At 49.8% G+C, this 22,905-nt stretch overlaps 1 non-coding gene across 1 annotated transcript; it reads right to left on the bottom strand.

Annotated features, from left to right (window-relative positions):
* Positions 1-1,375: 1,375 nt before the first annotated feature.
* TRNAR-UCU (transfer RNA arginine (anticodon UCU)) lies at positions 1,376-1,448 on the bottom strand. The gene has a single exon. It is a non-coding gene; the product is annotated as a tRNA-Arg (tRNA).
* Positions 1,449-22,905: the final 21,457 nt, after the last annotated feature.

Here is a 22,905-nt window from a genome sequence, read left to right as displayed (position 1 = left end):
TCAGGTTCTGCCGGGCCTGCCCTTAGACAAGTAGCTATGGCTCTCTCCCTTTCATCACAGGCTGTTCTGTCCTACTTGCTGCCTGTCTCTGTGTCCCTTTTCCCTGACCAGAGTATAAAGTTCTTTTTCTAAGCCTTTGCTCAGCACAGTGCTGGGAATGTAAATGAAATGATTTTCTTTTTAAATTATACCCTTTGATTATAGTTCAACAATGTAATCATAGTTATTAAATCATTAAAGATCTGCCTAATTTGGTACTTGTGGTAAATGGGGAAAAAAAAATCAGGGTTTGGAATCAGATAACCTGGGTTTGTTTACTTTTTTTTTTTTTTGATAAATCTTTGCTGAATCTACTCTGGTGAAAGAAATTCTTATTGCAACTGGCATTGTCACACGGGATGCGGGAATCCCATGTCCTGTCCTGGTAGAATGAGGACCTTTCTGATGGATGTTTAAACTCCTGCTTTCTTTACCACTTCTAGGACGTGACAGCATTTGAACAAGATTAACGTTTCGACATAAAGTTTAATTTTTAAATTAAAACCAAGAGTACCAAACATTGTTTTCATTTATTTTCTTATAAGGATTGTCGATGCAAATGATTTGTGATGATTTTTCCATGAAGAAAGAATTTACTCTGGCTTTTTCTTTTCTTTCTTTTTTTAGATGTGCTGATTTTTTAAAAATTATTTTATCGAAGTTAGTTGACTTACAATGTTGTGTTAGTTTTTGCTGTGTAGCAAAGTGATTCAGTTATACATATATACACATTCTTTTTCATATTCTTTTCCATTATGGTTTATCACAGGATATTGAATATAGTTCCCTATGCTATACAGTAGGACCTTGTTTATCTGTTCTATCAATATATATAGTAGTTTGCATCTGCTAATCCCAAACTCCCAATCCATCCCTTCCCCACTGCTCTCCCCTTGGGAGCCACAAGTCCGTTCTCTATGTCTGTTTCTGTTTCATAGATAAGTTCATTTGTGTGTCATATTTTAGATTCCACATGTAAGTGATATCATATGATATTTGTCTTTGTCTGACTTACTTCACTTAGTATGATAATCTCTCGGTCCATCCATACTGCTGCAAATGGCATTATTTCATTCTTTTTTTATGGCTGAGTAGTATTCCATTGTATATATGTACCACATCTTCTTTACCCATTCATCTGTTGATGGGCATTTAGGCTGCTTCCATGTCTTGGCTATTGTGAATAGTGCTGCTGTGAACATTGGGGTGCATGTGTCTTTTTAAATTAGGGTTGTGCCAGATATATGCCCAGGAGTGGGATTGCAGGATCACATGGTAACTCTATTTTTAGTTTTTTGGTTTTTTTGGCCACACTGTGCAGCATGCAAGATCTTAGTTCCCTGACCAGGGATGGAACCTGTGCTCGCTGCAGTAGAAGTGCAGAGTCCTAACCACTGGACCACCAGGGAATTTCCTATCTTTCGTTTTTTGAGGAACTTTCATCCTGTTTTCCATAGTGGCTGCACCAACGTACATTCCCACCAACAGTGCAAGAGGGTTCCCTTTTCTCCACACCGTCTCCAGCATTTGTTATTTGTAGACTTTTTAATGATGGACATTCTGACCGGTGTGAGGTGGTACCTCGTTGTAGTTTTGATTCTTCTAATAATTAGCGATGTTGAGCATCTTTTCATGTGCCTACTGGCCGTCTGTATGTCTTCTTTGGAGAAATGTCTATTAAGATCTTCTGCCCATTTTTATTTTTTTTTTTGGCTGCACCATGAGGCTTGCAGAATCTCAGTTCCCCAAACAGGGATTGAACCCAGGCCATGGCAGTGAAAGCCCAGAATCCTAACCACTAGGCCACCGGGGAACTCCCGTCTTCTGCGCATTTTTCGATTGGGTTGTTTTTTGTTGTTGTTGTTGAGTTGTATGAGCTGTTTGTATGTTTTCTTTTGTTTTTTGGCCACAACACACAGCTTGTGGGGTCTTAGTTCCCCGACCAGGGATCGAACCCTTGCCCCTGCCGTGGAAGTGGGGATTCTTAATCACTGGACCGCCAAGGAAGTCCCAGAGCTGTTTGTATAGTTTGGAAATTAAGCCCTTGTAGGTCACATGATTTGCAAATATTTTCTCCCAATCCGTAGGTTGTCCTTTTGTTTTGTTTATGGTTTCCTTTGCTGTACAAAAGCTTGTAAGTTTGATTAGGTCCCATTTGTTTATTTTTGCTTTTATTTCTATTGCCTTGGGAGACTGACCTAAGAAAACATTGGTATGACTTATGTCAGAGCATGTTTTGCCTATGTTCTCTTCTAGGAATTTTATGGTGCCGTGTCTTATATTTAAGTCTTTAAGCCATTTTGAGTTTATTTTTGTGTTAGCTTTTGCTTTTCTTAACTTGGGGGTTCCCTGGATGAGTTTCAAGGAGTCTAGGAACTCTTTTAAATAGTGTAGCGAACGCTGTTCTTTGGTGTTCCCAGCAGCCCCCTCGGCCTCTTCCCACTTCTCATCTTGCACGCCCTTGGGAGCCCTCTCCACGTAGGGTGGCCAGCTGTCACCACACAGTGCAGAGCACCGGCCTGGGGAGGAGTTAAATGCACAGTGTTTATTGACAATATATCCTTACACATATCAACTATTAATTCATGCTTGCTGATAGAGCAACTTGTATAATATTTTTATTTTCCAGAAACAGTTCTTTTAATTCAAAACAATGTTATGCAATTATCTGTCAGCAAGGATGTGGCTTTTGGTTTTTTGGGTTTTTTAAATTAATTAATTAATTTATTTTTTGGCTGCGTTGGGTCTTCGTTGCTGCATGCGGGCTTTCTCTAGTTGTGACGAGCTACTCCTTGCGGTGCACGGGCTTCTCATTGCGGTGGCTTCTCTTCATTGCGGAGCACGGGCTCTAGGCACACGGGCTTCAGTAGTTGTGGCTCACAGGCTCTAGAGCGCAGGTTCAGTAGTTGTGGTGCACGGGCTTAGTTGCTCCGTGGCATGTGGGATCTTCCTGGACCAGGGCTCGAACCCATGTCCCCTGCATTGGCGGGCGGATTCTTAACCACTGCGCCACCAGGGAAGCCCAAGGATGTGCTTTTTATGCATTTTGAATTTCCACATTCCTGAAGAAAAAGGTTTTTAAAAAAATCACAGAGGTCTGGTGCAATATTTCCTATTGCAGCAATCACCCTTTTCCTCAGGAACAAGCGACAATTAAGGTGCAGTGTTGTCATCTATGCTACAAGCTTCCAGAGCTCTTCTCTCCCCTTCCTTCTGTGACCATCCCTGACCCTCACACACATTGCCAGAGCTTTGGTGACACAGTGCAGCACGTCCATACACAGTCCTTTATGAGTTAATAACTTTACAGTTTTCCCCAAGAATAATGGTCACATCTGTGGGACTCAAGGGCCATCTCTGGTGATGAAGGAAAGAAGGAAGGGAGGCAGGAAAGAGGGGAAGGAAAGAAAGAAAGGGAGAGAGAAAGAAAGAAAGAAAGAAAGAAAGAAAGAAAGAAAGAAAGAAAGAAAGAAAGAAAGAGAGGGAGAGGGAGGGAGGGAAGGAAGGAAGGAAGGGGGCTGACAGTGTTGAAAGGCTGCACGAGGCTCCCTTGGCCAGTCCCCAGGGTCCATCTGCTCTGCTCTCGCTGAAATATCCTCCCTCTGCCATTTCCACCTCTTGAGAACCTCACAGTCCTTCAAATACACCTCCTCCTTGTGTGACACTTTCCTTCCTTCTACTGTGATCACTTTCTGTCATCGGCTGGGACCTTTAAGGTGACGACAGGGCCTAGTCCTGAGCCAGAAGAAAGGATATTGCAAAAGGTAGGCGGAAAGGAAGGGGTATCATGGGACCTGTATCGGGAATGATCGCCAGGGAGAAACAGCATAGAACAGATCTAACCTTGTTACTCATGGTCAGAGCCTTGCTGGTGAGGGAGCAGCTGGGTCCCCCATCTAGCAAAGGCCCTGGTTTGGCCAGTGAGACTCAACATCACTGTCCAAAGGAAGGGCATTAAAGGACCCTCTGGATCTGATTTCTCTCTGTATCACATTTTCTAAGGCTTGAACATCAAATACTGAGAATATGAGCGTCTCAGTTTTCTTCTTTATACTTTCCTAGATTTTAAAAATGTTTTGCTCTGATCAGAGTGCTTCGCCATGACGTCCCCATTCTCTTCCCCCATTCCTGCACATTTGGTTCTCCAACGGTGTTTCACTCCCGTCCAGGGTCATTGTCCAACAGAGCCTGGTCTCGGAGCAAGGCTGAAATTCAGCTTGGGCCCCATCGGTCAAGCCCTGCTTCAGAACAGAGGAGGGGTGCCTTTTCATGGTTCATCTGCCCAGATGGGGCACCTGTTTCTAATTCTCTCAAAGGTACCGTATGTGTTGGCCGAGGCTGGGCTGACATTCCGTGGGGATCGAGTCTAAATGAAGGTACCTCTCTGCCACCATCACCCACCTGGGATGTGCTGCTGGATCCCAGTGGACTCGGCCACGTTTGCCAGGCACCCCTGCCATCGCTAGAGGCACAGCCTTCAGCCCAGGACACCGCCATGATTGTGAGCAGGGCCCTCGTGAGGTGCACAGTGGCTCTGCTTTCTCTGAGATCCTCAAAACCACATTATGCCAGGAAAAGTGCTACACATTGTCAGGTGGCTTCAAAGCCCCAGTCACACAGAGCTGTAGTGAAGCCCTGCATTCTATGTTAACTTCACTCTGGGATTAACTTAACTGAGGACGAGGGGGTGCTGGGAGAGGGAATACATCTGAGTGACAGGTGATCTTCACTGCTGACCTTCAATTATCCCTCCACTGTGGGGGCTGAGGGGTCCTTACTGAGTCTAGCTTGTCGTGTCTGGGCTGTCTTCTGGAGGATACACTCTGCCTCACATTTTAATGCTTTCTGGAGACTCCCCTGTCCCCCCAGGCAGACAGATATCTGGTGGCTGGTCCCACCAGTGACCCAGACAGGCCCACACCTGGCTGCTCCCCGCTTAGGGACAGCCATGCTCCTCCCGCCTCCTCTTGTTACTTCTAGAATCAGAAAGAACAGGTTCGTCCATCTTCTTTCCTTCCTTTCAGGTTAAATGACAGCTACCACACAGTTCAGAAATGCTCAGGGTGGAACCCAGGGGAACAGGTGTGAACAGACACTGGTGGCTTCCTACGCTACAGCGCCCCCTTTCTGTCTTGGTCAGTAGCAGGCGGGCATAAATTCAAGGACTCCTTTCCAGCCTCAAGAGATGAATCTTAATTCGTTGAAAGCAGTGGTCTTGGGGGAATTCCCTGGCTGTCCAGTGCTTAGGCCTCATGCTTCCACTGCCAGGGACCGGGTTTCAATCCCTGGTCAGAAAACTAAGATCCACAAGCCGTGCAGTGCAGCCGAAAAAAGGAAGGAAGGAAGGAAAGAAGGAAGGAAGGAAGGAAGGAAGGAAGGAAGGAAGGAAGGAAGGAGGAAGGAAGGAAGGAAGGAAGGAAGGAAAGGAAGAAAGGAAGAAAGGAAGAAAAGAAAGCAGTGGTCCTGGCACCCAGGCACCCAGTCTCTGCTCTGGGCTGGCCATCCTATTCGGCGTGGCCACCCCAGGAGGGAGTCTCCCCCTGTCCCCAAGGCTGGCCTCTGCTCAGATCCAGGCACATCCTGGGATCCACATAATGTGTGAGGCTCTGCTGTCTCACAGCTTTACCCCCAGCCCCCTTACACCCCTGCCAGGACTGTGTGGAAACTTCAGAGACCTTCCCTCTCTCATCCATCACTGGCCTGCACTGTTTACCACTGGGACACCCGCTCACTTAGGCAGTGACCCTTCAGGCCAGGTGGTGCTGTGCTTTCTGTACAATGTTCCCAGTTCAGGAGTATGTGGCAAGGCAGGAAGGCCCCGGGCTCCAGGAGCACCTGGTGCACCTCGGGGCCGGCCTAGTGTTCACAGGCCTGTCTGCGATCTCCCCCAGGCTGGGGGGGAAGAAAATCTCTCTTCGGTACTACTCTCAAAGGCACCCCCTGCCGGACACCAGCGAAGCTCTTCCTTGACCTTGGGCATTTGTTAAAGGCACATCAGGCCTGCTTTGTAAAATTCCCTGAGGCCTGGGCTTCCCTGTGGCGCAGTGGTTGAGAGTCCGCCTGCCGATGCAGGGGACACGGGTTCGTGCCCCAGTCCGGGAAGACCCCACGTGCCGCGGAACGGCTGGGCCCGTGAGCCATGGCCGCTGAGCCTGCGCGTCCGTAGCCTGTGCTCCGCAACGGGAGAGGCCACAACAGTGAGAGGCCCGCGTACCACAAACAAACAAAATTCCCTGAGGCTCGTAACAGGGAGGAGAAAGCACCGGGAGAACACATATTAGTGTCTCAGGGAATTGTCCCTCTGCCTTTTCCGAGGAAATCTGCCTCTTCCTGTACCAACCTGCCTTAGGTTTGTGCCTAGTGGGAAGGGCTGTCTCTGATCATAGGGGCACAGGGACTGGGCTGTGAGCGGGAGTGTTGGGATTGGCCAGTGGGTGGGGGCGGAGCTTGCTGACCAGTCCAGCAGCGGGAGGAGGGGCAGGAGGTCACAGTCAGCTACCCGCCAAGGCCAGGGTTTGGCTTTCCGGAGCTCCTGGGACCACTATGTATATATGCGTCTGGCTCTGATGCAGAGAGCTGAGATCCAACAAGTCCCGCGGGGGCCAGACGAAGTGTGCTGGGCCCTGTAGGAGAGGTTGACAAGGCTCTGGCTCGTTCAGGATCCCGCGGCCTGGTGGGGAGGCAGCCTCAGGCACTGACACGCAGACTGTGGAGAGAGAGGCCTGACCTCGGTGCACCTGAAAAGTTGATTCCTGTTTGGGGGGCGGGGGTGGGGTCTATGGAATCTTAAAAGGCTTCTCAGATGGATGAGGTTGGGCTTAAGGCGACCTTTGTTAGGGAGCTGACAGGAGTCCGAAGGGGGCTGGGGTGGGGGGAATGGGGGAATGCATTTTAGACAGAGGTGACGCTTCTGGGTGGCAGATATAATCAGGCTGAAACATCATTGGTATGTGGGGAGGGGCAGGGCCATGGAAATAAGCTTGTGGCCAAATCACAAAGAGGACTGAATGGGGAAGGGGGGAAGGCAGGGGTGGGGGGGGACGGGGGGGGGGGCGGCAGGGGGTGTATTTAACTTCAGTTTGAGTTGTTATCACCCTCACGGTTTAAAGGCCCTTGTCCCCAGGCCCAGCTCTCACCTTTTCCTCCCCTCCAAGTTTTTAGCCAGTTCTTTCAGTATTTACCACCATAGGTCTAAATATTACACATATATTACTCCTTCTTGATTTTCCGATTTTAAATGCCATTCACTGTAAAGGATGATTTCACTCCTTCCCACTCTACAGAAACATATTTCCTATCCCTTCAAATATAGTTACACTATAATTCTAGTTAGAAACATATTTTGTGTTTACGTTATTACTGTATCAGTGATATTCAAGCTGAATTACACAGTGTACCGTGGTAAGTTTTCCTTTCTCGCTTATTTTTATGCTTTTCCTGAAATTCATCATTGTCTTTGTTTTGTGTTGTTTAAATTTCTAAGTACTCATCACTAATTAAACTCCAAACTTTGTGTCAAGTATATAAATCTCTGTTCAAGATGTTCAGAAGCCTATGGTGACCTACCAATTCAGTCTTCCTGGGAAGCCCCTGCTCCCATCTGTAAAGCTCCCCCAGAAGCCCATGCACAGCCATCACTGGGAGATTCCCGTCACCTCTCTCCTGGGTCAATGTCCCCTGGTCTTCTTCTTTCTTGTTTGACCCCATATTTTGGTGGGGCACATCCCCCAATAGCTTCCTGAGACAAGGTGCATTAGAGGTAAATTTTTTGACACTTGGAGATCTGGAAAACTCTTCATTCTATCCTTGCACTTGATTGTTTGGGTGGATAAGGAATTCTTGATTGAAAAACGTTTTCCTTTAGAATTTTGAAAATATTGCTCCACTGCCTTAAAAAAAGTTGCTATTGAAAAACTGGGAAACATTTTGATCTCTCTTTCCTTTGTCTGCAACAGAATTTTTCTTTTAAATCTTTTCTCTTTGTCCCCATTGTTTTGAAATTTCACAATGACCTGCCTTGATGTGGGTATCTTTTCATCTACTTTGTTGCAATGGTCCCTTGCAATATGGAAACTTTCCCCTCAGGTCTGGGAAAGTTTCTTGAAATATTTCATTGATGATTTCCTCTGACAATAGGGTTTTGTTTTGTTGTGTTTTCCTTTTTCCAGTTTTATTGACCTACAGCACTATATAAGTGTCAGGTGACTTACATACATCATGAAATGATTACCATAGTAAGTTTAGTGAGCACCCGTCATCTCATATGGATACAAAATAAAAGAAATAGAAAAAAAATGTTTTTTCCATACAGCAGTGTTAAAAAAATATTTATCATATCATATATTACATCCCTAGTACTAATTTATAACTGGAAGTAAGTACCTTTTGACTGCTTCCGTCCAATTCCTCCACCCCACGCCTCACCTCTGGCAACCACAAATCTGATCTCTTTTTCTGTGAGTTTGTTTGTTTGTTTTTGAAGTATAACTGACCTACAACACTACGTAAGTTCCTGGTGCACAATATTATGATTCAATATTTCTGTACATTTCAAAAGGATCACTCCCATACTAATACCATCTTTGTTTTTGAAGTTTTGAATTTTATTTTATTTATTTTTTATATATTTATATATTTATTTTTTTATATTTATATATTTATATATATTTATATATATTTATATATATTTATATATTTATTTTACCTATTTTATACATATCAGAGTATACATGTCAATCCCAATCTCCCAATTCATCCCACCACCACCACCACCCTGCCACTTTCCCCCCTTGGTGTCCATACGTTTGTTCTCTACATCTGTGTCACAATTTCTCCCCTGCAAACTGGTTCATCTGTACCATTTTTCTAGGTTCCACATATATGCGTTAATATACGATATTTGTTTTTCTCTTTCTGACTTACTTCACTTTGTATGACAGTCTCTAGATCCATCCACGTCTCTACAAATGAGGGATTTTGGTTTTTTTTTTTACACCCTCTGACTATAGGTGGAAATACCATTTCTCCCAGAATGTAACCAGATCTTGTGGTCCTAGAATATTATCAGGGAAGTAAGTACTGGGAGAAAAATAATCAAAGACATCCCGTTAAGTCTGTCTGGAGTAGGAATCAAGGCGTCCACTGACTTTAGAAAGGGAGTTCGGTGGTCGCCTTTCAGTCCTTCCTGAGGTCCTTCATGTCAGCCCGATGCCTGGAAGGTTGGGAGTCCCACCTTGCAAGACTTTCCCTGGGCAGCCCCTCTAGGATAACACCTTGTCTTAGTCTCTTCAGGTTGCTATAACAAAATGCATAAACTGGGTGGCTTATACACAACATTTATTTCTCACAGGCTGAAAGTCCAAGATCACGATGCTGGTGGGTTCTGGTGGGAGCCTTCTGGTGGGGTTCTGGGTTGCATACTGCTGCCTTCTCTCTATGTCCTCACATGGTAGGAGGAGCCAGAGTGCTCTCTGAGGTCCCTTTTATAAGAGCATTAATCCCATTCATGAGGCCTCCACTCTCATGACTCCAGCACCTCCCAAAGACCCCACCTTCTAATACCATCACATTGGGGGTTAGGATTTCAACATATGCATCTGGGGAGAAACACCAATATTTAGACCATAGCACATGCCATCCATCAATCTTTGGCATCTTACTTTGCTTGATTCTATTAACTGCATGGTAGGTGCTCAATGTCTGTTGAATTAGGTTAAGTTGGATTATCTGGGCTACAATTTCTCCATCTTTTTTTTCTTTATTTTTTGGGCTGCGTCAGGTCTTAGTGGCAGCATGCAGGCTCTCTAGTTGAGGTGCACGAGCTCAGTAGTTGTGACGAGCAGGCTTAGTTGCCCCTTGGCATGTGGGATCTTAGTTCCTTGACCAGGAATCGAACCCACGTCCCCTGCATTGGAAGGCTGATTCTGTACTACTGGTACCACCAGGGAAGTCCCAATTTCTCTATCTTTAAAATGAGGGGTTAGACTAGAATTCTTAGGGTCCTACCTACTCTAATGTTCCTGGGTTGTCCCTATGGGAACAAGATAGTATCTGTAAATGTGTTTGTCTGCTTACATTTAATGAATTATTTAGCCCGATGTTTATGGAAGCGTGTGTCCATCACATAAAGCCACAAAGCCTGCACCACCTTCAGCAGCGGGGCAAACCCAGAGAGGCTGGAGCCAGTGAGAAAAATGACCTCCATCTCCAAGAACATGTTACTCCTTCCCCTCCAGACACCCTGGGAGTTGTCCCAGGTTAATCCTGTTCGGAACTCCTTCCCCTCTACCATCTAATCAGTTACCAGGCCTCCTCCATTCTGCTTCTGACGTTTCTCACCCTCCTGCCCTCCCCCTCCATCCCTGGTACCTGCTTAGGATGGCTTTCATCACCTCTCACCTGGCCACTAATAACTGCTTCCTAACTCATGTCCCTCCACCTGTGCTGTTCTCCAAAAGAACCTCCCACCAGCTACCAGAGAAATCTAAGCCACAAGACAGGCTATGCCCTTTCCCTACTAAGAACTCGTCATGCCCACCACCTCCCACCACAAAGTGGGAGAGATAAGAGAATTCCATAAATACCCACTCTTTATACATTAGTATCTTTTTTTTTTTTTTTTTTTTGGCCGCACTGCGCAGCTTGCGGGATCTTGGTTCCCTGACCAGGTATTGAACCCAGGCCACGGCAATGATAGCCCGGAATCCTAACCACTAGGCCACCAGGGAACTCCCATATATATTAGTAGCTTAAGGTTGACGACGCCCATTGCACTGTTGTGCCATCTGATTCCCATACGGCCCTCTGACCCCAGCAGGAGGAACCCTTTGAAGAGTGAAAACCTGTGACCCAGGGCACTCCAGAAGGCATGTCTGGACGCTAGATCCCTGACCCCAGCCAGTCCTCTTTCTGATACTGCTTCCCTGCAAAGACTAGGTCTAATCAGTTGCTATGAACCAGTCTCACATGTGGATATATCCACAAGGATAGGACAGAGGCAAACCCCACGGAAAACAGCCTGTGACATCACAAAGCTAAGTGCTGGATGTCACCCTGACAGGGGTGGCCCACCACAGCACTGTGGCTTCTAGGGGACTTCCTGTAGTAGAAGTGTCCTTCCGTCCTCACCAGGACTCCAGGGGAGTTTCAGCAGCCACTTCAGGAGGTACAGAGTCAGATGCATGATGTCGTGCCTCCCTGACTAGTAATCCCAGCAACATGTAAACCCAGTGCAACATGAAATCTGCTGGCTGGTAAGGGCGCCCTCATGTGTTACTATGGGGTAATGTCAACTTGGTCTTCGCAGCGGCAACACGATTCCCCTTGGCATCTCTCGCCTTCCTGCATCTCTCTCCTCCCTGTGTTTCTCTCCTCCCTGCATTTGTCTCTTTCTCGCTTGCCTGTCAGACCACTTCATGTGCTCGGAGAAGAAACACAGGCCGGGCTTCTGAGTGTGACCCCTCTAGCCAGACTGAACGTTTCGTCCCTTTATACTCTACACATATGTGCGTAAAAATGATTGAGGATCCCAGTATGTGTATGTGAGTTTTTATTTAATGATTTATACTGTATGAGAAACTAAAACTTAAAATTATTTATTGATTCATTTAAAATAGCAACAACAAACCCATATTAACAAGACATTTTAGTGAAAAATAACTAGGCTTTGAAAAGCAAACACAAAAGAGTGCAAAGCATGGCACTGTTTGATACTTTTGCAAATCTCTCGAATGTCTGGCTTAGTAAAAGATAGCCAGATTCCTATATCTGCTTCTGCGTTCAGTCTATAGCCACGTCACGTAGCCTCTGGAAAACTCCACTGTACACTCGTGAGAGAACGAGTGAAAAGGGCAACTAACGTGTTAGTATTTTTACGAAAACAGTTTTGACCTCAGCACCCCCTGAGAGGGTCTTGGGAACCCCGAAGGGGCCCCAGACCACTTTGAGAACTGATGAATTAAGAATATGGTCACATGAGCCACAGGCCTGGGTATGGATCCGGAATCTAAAAAAAAATGTATGGCTTTTTTTTTTTTTTCTTGCGGTACGCGGGCCTCTCACTGTCGTGGCCTCTCACGTTGCGCAGCACAGGCTCCGGACGCGCAGGCTCAGCGGCCATGGCTCACGGGCCCAGCCGCTCCGCGCCATGTGGGATCTTCCCGGACCGGGGCACGAACCCGCGTCCCCTGCCTCGGCAGGCGGACTCTCAACCACTGCGCCACTGGGGAAGCCCCTACGGCTATTTTTGACGTTCAGGTTCCCTTTGCTTTGCTATCTGAATAACCTAGGTTGCACTGAGAGGGGCGAGGTTCGTCATGCTCCTGTGATGTTGTGGGTTCTCTGCTTTCCGCTTCCCTGGGCTGCCTAGTCAAGGCCTTGAACCCTAACCTTCATCAGGATTTACTCACTCTTTTCACATGATGGCCTGCAATGCCCCACCCCTCAGAGAATCTCTAGTGATGGGATTTCAGACACGTGCAGGAGCCACCAAAGGGGACTTTTTAGGGCAGGAGATCCGGGGCGTGTTCTCAGCAGTCTTTGCCCCCTGGGGCTGGCCCCGTGACAGTGTCAACTGAGATTTCTGGGGAGGAGGTGGTCTGTAGTGATACGCAGGGCCTTGGCACGGGGGCTCTGGAGCATGGCTGGTGTGGTTCTGAGACAAACGCTTACTAGCTGGGTGACCTTGGGAAGGTCTTTTGTCTTTCTCCACTTTGGTTTCTTCATCTATGAAACAGGACTCTTTTTACCCGCCTCCCTGGTTGTGGTAAGACCTACAGATAACGTATGCAAAGCACTGCGGTGTTGGCCAGGAAATCAGTAGCCGTGGAGCCCCAGCCATATCATTTCCTAATTGCTTTCAGGAGGACTCGACCTTCAAAACGTTTCTAGTCTCTGAGCGCTTCTCACGTCTGTTCTGTTATCGCCCTTGCCCCAGCCATCATCATCTTTTGTCTGGATTAATGCAGGAGCCTCTTAACCCATCTCTCTGCTTCCACTCCAGCCCTCAACCGTGATCTACTGTCCACGTAGTGACCAGAATGAATTTCTCAGTCAGATTATGTGATGGCTCTGCTTAAAACCCTCTAATGGCTTCCCCTCTCACTCAGAACCAAACTCAAGTCTTACAGGGGCCTTCTAGGCTCTACAGGGTCTGCCCTGTCCCCTCCCTGACCTCACCTCCTACCTCTCACCACTGTATGTCTCAGTCACACTGGTCACTTCCTGTTTCTTCAACATGCCAGACATCCTCTGACCTCAGGACATTTGCACTCACTTCCCTCTGCCTGGAATCTCTCCCCCAAATATCACATGATTTTTTTCTCATTTCCTTCAGACCTTTGCTCTAAAGTCCCCTTTCAGAGAGGCTTCCTCTGGACACCCTATTTAACATAACACCCCATCCATCAGTCCCTGGCATCTTACTGGGCTTGATTTTACTCACCATATGGTAGGTGCTCAATGTTTGTTGAATTGGGTTGAATTGGATTATCTGGGCTATAACTTCTCCATCTTTATTTTTACTTTATTTTTTATTTCTTAGCTGCGCCACATGGCGTGTGGGATCCTAGTTTCCCCACCAGGGACTGAACCCGTGCCCCCTGCACTGGAAGTGTGAAATCCTAAACACTGGACCGCCAGGGAATTCCCCACTTCTCCATCTTTAAAATGAGAGGGTTGGACTAGAATTCTCAGGGTCCTACTAACTCTAACATCCCATACTTTTGTTTATATCCCTGTGTTGGAAAATGACTTGTGAGTGAGAACCAAACTGTATCTATAAATACGTTTTTCTGGTTACATTTAATGAATTATTTTAACACGGTGAGTAACAGGCCTGTTACAGTCTCCTGATTCAGCAGACATCACAGGAACAGAACCCCTGCCCATCTCAGTGCAGGGTAAGTTCTTTGGGTGAACAGAGAAAAGGGAACCTGAACTCCAGTATAAACATCACAGTTTTTTTTTGGGGGGGGGGGTTCTAGATCTGTTCCCAGGCCTGTGGCGCACATGACCATATTCTTAATTCAGCAGTTCTCGAAGTGATCTGGGCCCTCTTGGGGTTTTCAAGACCTTTTCAGGAAGCCCCAAGGTCAAAACAGAGGACCTGGCAACAGCCCAGTTCCTTTCCTGGACTCCTGGCTCTTCTCTTCCATTGGAGCAGCCAGAGTGACCTGTATCCAGTGCCACCTGACCTCCTCCCTTCCAGGTACTTCCCAGGGCTTTCCCAGCACTTCTACAGACATACTCTCAAGGCAGGTGGACAGAATGGTGTCTTCATACCTGGGGCCACATCCTGAAGCAGCCCACCACAGCTCAAATGCAATGGAAGCCTCCTGTTTCTGCTTTAAATGCACGGGGATTTTGCATTATTGGTTCCATAAGATAACCATTTTTAAACAGATAAATTTATGTATTTAATTATGTGACTCTCAAGCAAACTCAAGAAAGGCAAGTCCCATTTATCTTGTGACTTCGGGATTTCCTTGCATATTATCAAATGCCTCCTGAAGCAGGGGTGCCGCCCCTCTTTCGTTTGAGAAAGGCGAATATCCAGGAAAAGTCCTCAGTGGGGCGCTGGCGGGCCTCCCTGCCCCCCCCCCTCCCGCTGGTGACCCTGCCCTGGAGCCTGGGGCCTTGCCCCTCCGACCTTTGCCACATTCTGGCTCGTCTCTCCCCCTGCAAGTCCCCTGTCCCCTGGGATAGGTCCTCCTGGGTCTCTGGTGTCATTCCCTCCCGAATACTCCTCTCCTGCCCCTGCCTCTATTTGGCATCGGTCGCTCCACTGTCCATTCTGTCACTTCGCTCGGGGTTTGCGCCCTTCACGGAGGGCGCACCGCGTAAAGTAAGCGGATTCTTTCCACCCGTGAAGATCAGGCCTGTGGAGTCGGGAGGTCCGCGGTCGGGGGTGCCGCCGGGCCTGGCGGGGCGGGTGAGGGACAAGGGTCCGGTCGCCCCGTGCCCGCAGTTCCCGCACGGTGGAGCGCGCTGGGCGGGAACGCGTGGCCCGCGCCACCTCTGCACCCCGGACCAACGGGTGCTCCGCGCTTTCCCGCCTCGCTCTGGGCGCCTCCCTCCGGGAAGGGCCGGCTTGGGCGAGCAGGATACCGGGAGGAGGCAGAGCCTATGGGGTGGGACCCAGCTGGGGACGTGCGGGTTGACCGGGGGCCCTCACATCTTGTTGACGCCTTCTGGAATGCAAACAGTGACAGTTGCCATCGCTGTCCCCCGACGGCCTCCGCATGTCATCTTGGGCCTGAAAGCTGCAGTGAGTGTGCTTTGCCACTTAGCAGCTGTGCGACCCTGAAGGAGTGACTGCACGGGTCTAGGCCTGGGTGGCCTCGTGTGAACAAAGTAGAGATGCGACTGTCTACCAAGAGGACTTAATGGAAGGCCAAGGGTGTTCTGGGTGCCATGTGGGCACACCGTTCCTCCTGTTCTACTCCTGGGGTCTCTGGAACAACAGCCAGAACTCCACGTGGACGCTACGCTCGCCAGAACCCCCATGGGGACCAGGCCCCTGCAAGTGCTGTCTTTCCTCTTAGGCCCGCAGAGCACTGTGGGCCAGGAGCCAGGCACGCGGGGCGAGGCCAGGCCTCCTGGGCATGGATGGTGCACTGATCATCTGAGTTCCAACAACGTCAGGGGAAGCACAAGGAACGTCCTGCAAACGTTCCAGAGCCTTCCTGGGGACCTCTGAGCACCTGGGTCGTTTCTGACCTGTAACCCGTGGGCTTTGTTGGGGGAGGGCGGGTCGCGGAGTGGGGAGGAGGACCTGCCTCCCAGCCCCCCCTGCGCGCGTGCCACTGTGCTCGCTGCCGCCCGCACGCTCGCAAACGGGCACTCCCATTTGTTGAGCAGTGTGGGAGGTGTGGGAGGGAGGAAGTGTTAATACTGTGTGAAACCAATTTGGATGTGATTGAATGAGAGGCTTCCTGTTTCCATTTCTCTTTGATAATTGCCTATTAACAACAGGCTGGAGTGACCGGGTGCCCCAGCCAGAGCCTTAGCTGTTGGCAGGTTCCCCTAGCTTTGGACTAGCTCTGTCTGAGCTCAGCCTGGGATGCTGGCGGAGCTCCGGCACCCCTCCTGCGGCGGGCAGGTGACATCTCAGCCCTCTCCTGACCTCCCGTGCTGCCTTCACGCATAGCTCCCCCAGCCTGGACTTTGACTTCCTGTCTCCCGCCCTTCCTCGCCCTGCCTCTGCTCAGATGCCTTCTGCTCGTGTTTGTTTCCTGGTTTTCTCCCCATCCCAATCGCAACCCCAGATCTCCCAGAGGGAGGCCCCCAAGTTCTCCATCAGCCAGTCCCGAGGGGCTCCAACCATGCTTCCTGACCTATCCACCCCTCACTTCTCTCGGGGAACCCTGACCACACTGCAGACCTGCCAGCATTCTTTGGAACCTGAGCACTGGTCGGGATTAGCTGTCCTTCCAGCACGTGGCATCGCAGGCCTCCCCACAGCCTTCCTTGAAAGTCCCAGCAGCCTTCCTCCTGACTGCCTATGGCACTAACCCACCCACCGCATGGGGCCACAGCCAGCCAGTCTCTACTTCTGGCCTTCCTGTGTGTTCCCTAACTGGTTCCGTGTGTGGACCTTGGTTCCTCAGCCAGACAGAGAGCTCCTGGAAGGCATGGCTCAAGCTGCTCCAACACTCCCACTGAGTGCCTGGCTGGGTGCTGGGCATAGAGGGGCACTTAGAAGACCTTGCCAGGTATAACCTAAGGAGGCTGGGTCAAGGTTGGGGAGGGAGGCATGGACTGAGGCTGCGGGACTGAAGGAGTAGTGGTGGCCCTGAAGATTTTGTAAATCACAACAAACACCAATTGCAGGAAGGAAAAGAAAGAGTTCTATATTTTAAAAAAAATAATAATAACAATAGAGAACTAAATCAAAGAGAATCACTGACAGGTCACTAGCTACAGTAACACCTCGCTGACCTGGAGCATCTGGAGCCGTTGAAATTCACAAAGGGAGCATCAAGTGTCTCAGAATAGTCAAGATTGACGTCATAAACTCCCGTGCACTAATGCCCACACACTTTACCCTGAGTTGAACCCCTCGGTACCCTGCACTTAGGAATCCCTGCTTTTATGAACATTTGTAATAAATGTGGGCATCTGGTTTGTAAATCACAACAGATTAGGAGCACAAGTCCAAGTGTCATTAACCGGCTTTGGGCCGACATTCTGACAGCACGGAGAGGTGACAGCTGATGGCCATAGTAAGGGATGAGGCTGATGACCTATCCAGGGCTATCAGCAGAACTCCAAAAGCCCAGCAGCCCAGGGCCATCCGGCAGGGGCACAGAGCCACACCCAGACAGGACGCGCCCTCTAAGCCCGGCATCACTGTGCAGCTCAATATGGAAACGGGTGTTCATAATGATTAAACTTGAGTCACGAAGAAAAGTTAAATGATATTCAAATGACTCGTTTAAGAAGTTTAAAAAAAAAAAGAAGTTAAGGAAGCACCTTATTCATTTTAAGTTAGTTGTCCTCCAAAACAGATAAAATTTATTTTAGGAAGCTTAAAAGAAGACACCTTTTGCTAACTAGAATACCAAGTGGTAGCTTCCATTTCCAGTTTCCTGAACATTTTGTACACATGCTCTCATTTGGGAGCTGCAAAATTTATCAACACTTTAGAGATGAGGGCAGGTGACTCACTGAGGGTCCCACGGCCTAAGTAAAAGGGCCAGTCTCAATGTCAGGTGTCCTTGACACGTCCACCAGCCTCACTTCCTCAGTCTCTCCAGGATGACTCCGCCCCCTCTTCCCCACCTTCACAGCACCCTGACTGCCCGGCGAGAGCTCCAGATGGATGTTTCCGTCCTGATACTGAAAATGTCCTCTTCCTCAGCTGTTCCCTTCTCTCCTGGTCTGTCACCCCACCACCCCCAGCAGCCCAGGGCCACTGGGCGTGACTTTCACCCACACCGTGTCTTCCCTATTAGCACACCCCAGCGCTGGGCATCTCATCATTGATATCACTTTGGTTCAAGCACTGGATCTCTTCAGACGGGTTCTTCAGGAAGACGATGGGCTGGACACTTATGCCATCAGCACCTTTAACCCAGAGTTAACCATTTACCGAGAGACAGTGTGGTCTAGTCAGCTCTAGGGTCAAACTTCCTGGGTTCAAATTCCAGCTCTGCTACCTACTGTGTGGGAGAGTTACGTAATCTCTCTGTGCCTTGGTTTCCCCCATCCGTAAAACGCAGATAATAGTGATACTTAACTCACGACGTTATTGTGACTATCAAAAAAGTTAACATGAGCAAAGCGCTTACCATTTTTCCTGACGGGAAGCCTTTGACGAACATCATTCGTTATTGCTAACACAAGGCAATTTACATAGATCATCCCCAGAATCTGCCTCAAATCCTTTTTGTAGGGTGAGACTGGTTTAAAGAACCTCGGATTGTCATGCCAATCCACTAAGGTAGCGATGAGCTTTCCCATTTTGTAGCTGAGGCTCCTGAAACACAGAGAAGTAAAGTGACTGACTCGAGGACAAGAGTGCCGGGAAGCGGCAGAATTGAAACTTGTACCTGGGTGCTGTGGTCTGGATGTTTACGTCCCCCCAGGGTAGGGTATTAGGAAATGGAGTCTCAGGGAAATCATTAGGTCATGAGGACAGAGCCTCGTGACAGGGTTAGTGCCCTGATGAAACCTGTCCCTTCTACCATGTGAGATTACAAATAGAGGGCACTGGCTGTGAACCAGAGGCGGGCCGTCACCAGGCAACACATCTGCCAGGGTCATGGTCTTGGACTTCCCAGCCTCCAGAACTGTGAGCAATAAACGTTTGTTGTTAATAAGCCACTCAATCTCTGGTACTTTTATATGGGATCCCGAGCAGACTAAGACACTGGGTCTACCTGACATTTCACTCATGATCTTTCCACGACGTCATAACTACCTCTCTCAGTAGAAATGTTCGAGAGAAGAACTTCCTTGGGAACGTAAGAGAGCAGTCTTCCCACTTCTGAAAACTGGAGTTCCCACTTTCAAATCCTCCTTCGAGAGATTCAACCACCCAGATATCACATTTTCAGAACCTGAGAAGGAAAGTTTGGGAGGAGGCAGTACTTCCATCTTTCAGTAGCAGAGAAGCCCAAGACCATCCTCATTGCCCCTGGGTGTTCTGCTGATCCGTCACTATGTAACCTTGGCCTCAACTCGTAGTGGCTCGAAACAATGCTAATCACTTTATTATTCTCTCTTGCACTTCTCAGGGTTGGCCAGGCCCAGCCAGGTGGTTCTCATCAGGGTCCTCCATGTAGCTGCCGTCAGATGTTGGCTGGGCCTAGAGTCATCTGGAAAGCCTCCTCACTCACACGCATGGTGGTTGATGCTGCTGGTTGGCTGGGACCTAGTGGGAGCAGAGGCTGGTGGTTAGCATAGGACCAGAGCACCTACACACAGCCTTTCCATGTGGCCTGGGCTTCCTCACAGCATGGCGGCTGGATCCCAACAGCAGGAGTCCCTAGAAAATAAAGCGGCAGGCCCATGGCGTTCTTCTGACCTAGCTTCGGAAGTCACATACGTGTCACATCTGCGGTGACTTCTACTCGTCAAGGCAGTCACAAAGTCCCACCCAGGTTCAAGGAGAGGGCACAGAGACCACTACTCATGGGAGGAGTGTCAAGAGGAGTACGTAACGTAGGATATACCGTGAAGGCCGTCTTTGAAAATTAGTGTGCCACGAGGCAGGCTTTCCTGGAAGAACTTTCCATTTGAAGGAAAAATGTGATGAGTGGCAAATTGAAGCTCTAACAAGGACCCCTCCCTGTAGTCACATCTGATGAGAGCTCCTTCAGGGAACCAGCCACAAGAGACATGGTTGGCAGCAAGACTTACTGCTCTGCCAAAGCTGTCGTTGAAATAAATAGGATTAGGGCTGCAGTGACTTCACCATCCGGACTGTGCTAATAACACGCAATTTGCAGCCATGCTGTAACCAGCAAGACTGAGGGGGCATGTGAGTGAGATGGCCTGGTCACCTTCTGTACGAGTCCGTTTGCTGGAAACCTGGCAGGTCCTAGACCTTGTCCCAGAAGACACGTCTTAAATCCGCCCCTTACCAGCTTCTTTTGTTTCTTTGTTTTTTGGGGGTATTTTTTTGTGGTACGCGGGCCTCTCACTGTTGTGGCCTCTCCCGTTGCGGAGCACAGGCTCCGGACGCGCAGGCTCAGCGGCCATGGCTCACGGGCCTAGCTGCTCTGCGGCATGTGGGATCTTCCCGGACCGGGGCACAAACCCGTGTCCCCTGCATCGGCAGGCGGACTCTCAACCACTGCGCCACCAGGGAAGCCCTACTAGCTTCTTTTTATGAAGACAAATGCTGGAGGTGATTGAGATTTTGAAGTTCCTGAGTCAGCCAGAGCCCCAGGAAATGTCCTCCATCCTCCCCCAGCCCCTTTCTGAGGTCTCAGTCCCAAGCCTGGGAGCTCTGGAAACCCAGTCAAAGCAGTTGAGAGCTTTCCCGCTGGAGAGCACGGGTGCTGGGGCCTGGCTCCCAGGGGACCTTTGTTCAGCCTCCAGGCGTGCTCAGTATCCATCCTCGACCCGCTGTGGCAGGCCCTGCTGAGGGGCGGCTCCTAAGATGTGGAGCACAAGATGGTGGAAAGACCGCTACCCCGGCCAGTCCCACCCCTTTCCCCGTGGCTTGACCCAGCCCGCTGCTGGCTTCCTTCTGGTCTCTCCCCTCCAGCTCCCTGGCCCTGCTGCGGGAAGCACGGCCTCCTAAGCACAGCATCTGTGGCCCTCCCATGCAGACCAACCTGATGTGGTCCCAGGCCCTGCCCCTTCCGGCCTGAGCAGTGAGTGGTAGGGCTGGCCTTCCAGAAGGGCCGCAGGGCAGAGCGTGCCGTCATCGCACCCTTGAGGCTCACACTCCTGTGAGGACTTTCTGCTCATGGGGGCCACGAGTGAGGCTGCAAGTGAGCAGAAGGGACCAAGGAGGCTCCCGTCCCTCGGGTAGGTGGGCTGCTCTACTGGTCTGGGATGTGATGTCACTGCCTCTGGGTTGCCTCTCTTGCCCCTGCAGAAGCTCATCCCACTGTGGGCCTTCCTGATCCCACAGGGGGTTCCCTTAGTGAGTGAATTGCCCCTGATCTCAGCTCCTCACCTGGGAATTCTCAATACAGAGCAGCAATGAAATCCGGAAGTTTCCTAAAGTCCTATAGGTAAATGACACCACCCAGATTATGCAGATCTAGAGAAATGTCAATAACAATCGTCACCATTTTTTGAGCCCTACTATGTGCCAAGCACGACACCAGTGCCCTATTCTCAGTATTAACTCCTTGCCATAACCATTTTACAGATGAGACCACCAAGGCTCAGAGATGTTAAACAGATTTCTCAGCGTGTCATACCAGTGATGTTGGAGTCACTACATGAATCCAGATGTGTATGTTTGCAAAGTCCTCAGGAGAAGCCGTGAAGTATTTCTGACCTATGCTAGGCCTTGGCAGGTAGCGAGTCCATGGAATAACCCAGTCTGGAGCCTCCCGTTTCATCCTCGGTCCCCACCGGAACCAGTGGGTCTGGGCGCAGGGAGGACAGTAAGAGTGGCAGGCAGGCTGGCAGGCTGGGGCTGGTCTGGGGATGGGCTTGCCCACCATGGGATCCAGCTCATGCTGTTGTGGAGGGAAGTCAGGTCTTAGATGCTAAAGTTCCAAAGATAAAGGGATTTCTGAAGATGACTCCACAAGGCTGGGGTGCTGCTGCCTGTTTTGACAGCTTAGCCATTACCCAGGGGAAAGCCCCTCCCCATGACTGTCCCTGAGATGGTTCCTCGTCTTCCCCTTCCCCCACAAGAAGTACTTTCGGTAGAAGGTGCATGGACTTGAGGTTCAAGTCCCTAATAGGCCACTTACTAGCTGTGTGATCTCAGGAAAGTCACTCAACTTCTCTGAGCCTCAGTTTCCTCCTCTGTGACTGTGGATAATAATACCCATCTGGGGGCTTCCCTGGTGGTGCATTGGTTGAGAGTCCGCCTGCCGATGCAGCGGACACGGGTTCGTGCCCCGGTCCGGGAAGATCCCACATGCCGCGGAGCGGCTGGGCCCGTGAGCCATGGCCGCTGAGCCTGCGCGTCCGGAGCCTGTGCTCCGCAACGGGAGAGGCCACAACAGTGAGAGGCCCGTGTACCGCAAAAAAAAAAAAAACCTATCTGCCTGTTGTTGGGAGGATTTGAGATCTTAGTCATGAAGTCCTCAGCCCTCAGCACACGGGAGACGTGATGAGCTGGCATTATTGTCCTGGACCCCTGAGAGGGCAGGACACTGAGGACAGGTTGACCAAGTCCCTGCCAGAGTGTGGAGGATCCTGCACAGTCAGCAAAATTTCCAGTGCGAGCTTGGATGGGTCTCTGGACCCCCGGGCTTCCTGGCTCATAGGGCAGGCCTCCCTCAGCCCACTGAGAGCACCTGCCGTGGAGGGCGGCGGTTTCCCTGAGGAAATCTGGTTCAGTGAAGAGGAAATAAGAACCGGCTTTGCGCCGGGCCTCAATCAGGAAGGACCAGAACAGGGATCTGAACCCAAGACTATCAACTACTTTTCCTTGCCCCAGACAGGAGAGAAGAAGGAAAACGCAAGCTGGCCTGATGGGGCCAGACCTGTGTTTGCTGGGAGCCCAACCCAACAGAGCTTTGTGTGAGGACTGGAGAGAGTGCCCTGCCCTCACCCAGGGTGCCTGACAAGGGCTAGGAGCGCTGGACAGGAAAGGCAGGTTTCCTGCTGGCCTTGGGCTCTGGAGAGGCCAGACCAAGAATTTCCGGCAGAACAGGCCCACTTGCTGCTGCTGCCCCCGGCCGGGGCTGCCGCTCGCAGCCCTTAGACGCGAGCACCCAGCCC

The sequence above is a fragment of the Lagenorhynchus albirostris genome, chromosome 13 (genome assembly GCF_949774975.1).
Source record: "Lagenorhynchus albirostris chromosome 13, mLagAlb1.1, whole genome shotgun sequence".
Classification (NCBI taxonomy): Eukaryota; Metazoa; Chordata; class Mammalia; order Artiodactyla; family Delphinidae; genus Lagenorhynchus; species Lagenorhynchus albirostris.
This window is presented reverse-complemented; position numbering and strand designations above follow the sequence as displayed.